This window comes from Callorhinus ursinus, unplaced genomic scaffold (assembly GCF_003265705.2).
Source record: "Callorhinus ursinus isolate GAN/ISIS: 27379988/994484 unplaced genomic scaffold, GSC_fseal_2.0 scaffold16, whole genome shotgun sequence".
Taxonomy (NCBI): Eukaryota; Metazoa; Chordata; class Mammalia; order Carnivora; family Otariidae; genus Callorhinus; species Callorhinus ursinus.
In genome coordinates, this window is record NW_027397078.1 from 1543552 (window position 1) to 1546462 (window position 2911).

Below are 2911 nucleotides of genomic sequence, written 5' to 3' on the forward strand. Positions count from 1 at the left end.
TCTATGAATTCTTATGACACTTAGCATCAGTACCATAACACACTGCCTTGTTATTGTCACTTTATTTTTTTAAAAGATTTTATTTATTTACTCAAAAGAGAGAGAGCACAGATGGAGAGGGAGAAGCAGACCCCCACCAAGCAGGGTGCCCAACGAGGCGCTTGATCCCAGGACCCTGGGATCATGACCTGAGCTGAAGGCAGACCTATAAATCTATACGCCCTTATACTAACCAGTAAATAACTGAGCACCTAGAAAATGAGAAATAGAGCTTTCATTGATGGACTGATTGGTTGTTTTTCCCTCTCTGGCCTCAATGATGTCGTCTGTAAAATAGCAGCAATGTGAACATCTTATCTAACTTTGATGCTCAATAGTTTTTTAAGATTTTTAATTTATTTGTGAAAGAGAGAACACAAGCGGGGAGGGGGGCAGGGAGCAGAAGGAGACGGAGAAGCAAACTCCCTGCTGAGCAGGGAGCCCAACATAGGGCTCCACCCCAGGACCCTGGGATCATGATCTGAGCTGAAGGCAGATGACCAACCGACTGAGCCACCCAGGCGCCCCTTCAATAGAGTGTTTTTTTTTTTTATTTTAAAGATTTTATTTATTTACTTGACAGAGAGAAACACAGCGAGAGAGGGAACACAAGCAGGGGGAGTGGGAGAGGGAGAAGCAGGCTTCCCGCCAAGCAGGGAGCCCGATGCGGGGCTCGATCCCAGGACCCTGGGACCATGACCTGAGCCGAAGGCAGACACTTAACGACTGAGCCACCCAGGTGCCCTTCAATAGAGTGTTTTTAAAAAGCCCTAAACTTTTACCTAATGTGAGAACTGAAACCATAAAACTCCTAGAAGAAAACATAGGCAGTAATTTCTTTGATATCAGCTGTAGAAACATTTTTCTAGATATGTCTCCTTTGGCAAGGGAAACAAAAGCAAAATTAAACTACTGAGACTATACCAAAATAAAAAGGGTTTGCACAGTGAAGGAAACCATCAACAAAACAAAAAGACAACCCTCTGAATGGGAGAAGATATTTGCAAATGATATATCTGAGAAGGGGTTAATGTCCAAAATAAACAAAGAACTTATAAAACTCAACACCCAAAAAACAATCCAATTTAAAAGTGGGCAGAGGAAATGAACATTTTTCCAAAGAAGGCATACAGATGGCCAACAGAAACATGAAAAGATGTTCAACATCACTCATCATCAAGGAAATGCAAATCGAAACCACAATGAGATACCATCTCACACCTGTCAGAATGGCTAAAATCAAAAATATAAGAAATAAGTGTTGGGGAGGATGTGGAGAAAAAGGAACCCTTGTGCACTGTTGCTACTGGTAGGAATGCAATCTGATGCAGCCACTGTGGAAAACAGTATGGAGGTTCCTCAAAAACTTAGAAAGAGAATTACCATATAATCCAGTAATTCCACTATTGGCTATTAACCCAAAGAAAATGAAAATACCAATTTGAAAAGATATATACACCCCTATATTTACTGCAGCATTATTTACACTAGCCAAGATACGGAAGCAACCCAAGTGTCTGTCAACTGATGAATGGATAAAAAGGACATGGTATGTGTGTGTACATATATGTGTATATATGTATATGTGTGTGTGTATAGTGGAATGTTACTCATTCATAAAAAAGAATGAAATATTGTCATTTGCAACAATATGGATGGATCTAGAGGGTATAATACTAAGTGAAATAAGTCAGTCAGAGAAAGACAAATACCATATGATGTCACTCATATGTGGAATTTGAGAGACAAAATAAATGAACAGAAAAAAAAAAGAAAAAACAGAATCTTAAATATAGAGAACAAACTGGCGGTTACCAGAGGGAAGGGGCAGGAATGGGTGAAACAGGTGAAGGGGATTAAGACTACACTTATAGTGATGAGCACTGAATAATGTATAGAATTGTTGAATCACTAGAGATGCCTCTCTGGCTCAGTTAGGTAAGCATCCGACTCTTGATTTCGGCTCAGGTCATGATCTCAGGGTCGTGAGATGGCACCCACCTTGGGAATCTGCTTGAGATTCTCAATCTCTCTCTCTCTCTCAAGTAAATAAATCAATCTCTTTTTAAAAAAGAATTGTTGAATCACTACATGGCATACCTGGAGCTAATATAACACTATATGTTAATTATACTTAAATAAAAAAATTAAAATTAAAAAAACTTTTTGAAGCCCTAAAGTTTCATCAGAAAAAGATAATCTTAGCCATTGGCATAAATTAGAAGGATCATTGTTCTGAACTACAATGTTGATGATTTCATAATACTTCTCATCTTTCTAGAAATTCTAGAAAACTAAGAGTTAGCATTTCTCCCTCCACCAAAAATAAGAAATATCAGCACCTCTTAGATGAAACATCTCATCACCCAGGTGGGGAAGCCACCTCAAGAAGCTCCCTCAAGGGGCGCCTGAGTGGCTCAGTCGTTGGGCATCTGCCTTCAGCTCAGGTCGTGATCCCAGGGTCCTGGGATCGGGCCCCGCATCAGCCTCCCTGCTCAGCAGGAGGGCTGCTTCTCCCTCTCCCACTCCCCCTACTTGTGTTCCCTCTCTCGCTGTCTCTCTCTCTCTCTGTCAAATAAATAAATAAAATCTTAAAAAAAAAAAAGAAGCTCCCTCAGACTTCAGTAGAAAAAACTGCAGGCTTAATATTTTGCTAATGGGACATCATTGTTTTTCACACAGTAAGTAATGTAATGATGAATCCCAGCTGCAGGAGGAACTGCTCCTCTTCTCAAACCATTTCAAAAGGAGCACTGTGCCGCCTCCTTGGAGTCTTGATGTAAGAGATTGGAATTCCTTCTTGGAGATTGAGAGCACTTGTAGAAAGAAAGAAAAGAAAGAAAAGAAAAGAAAGAAAGAAAAGAAAGAAAAA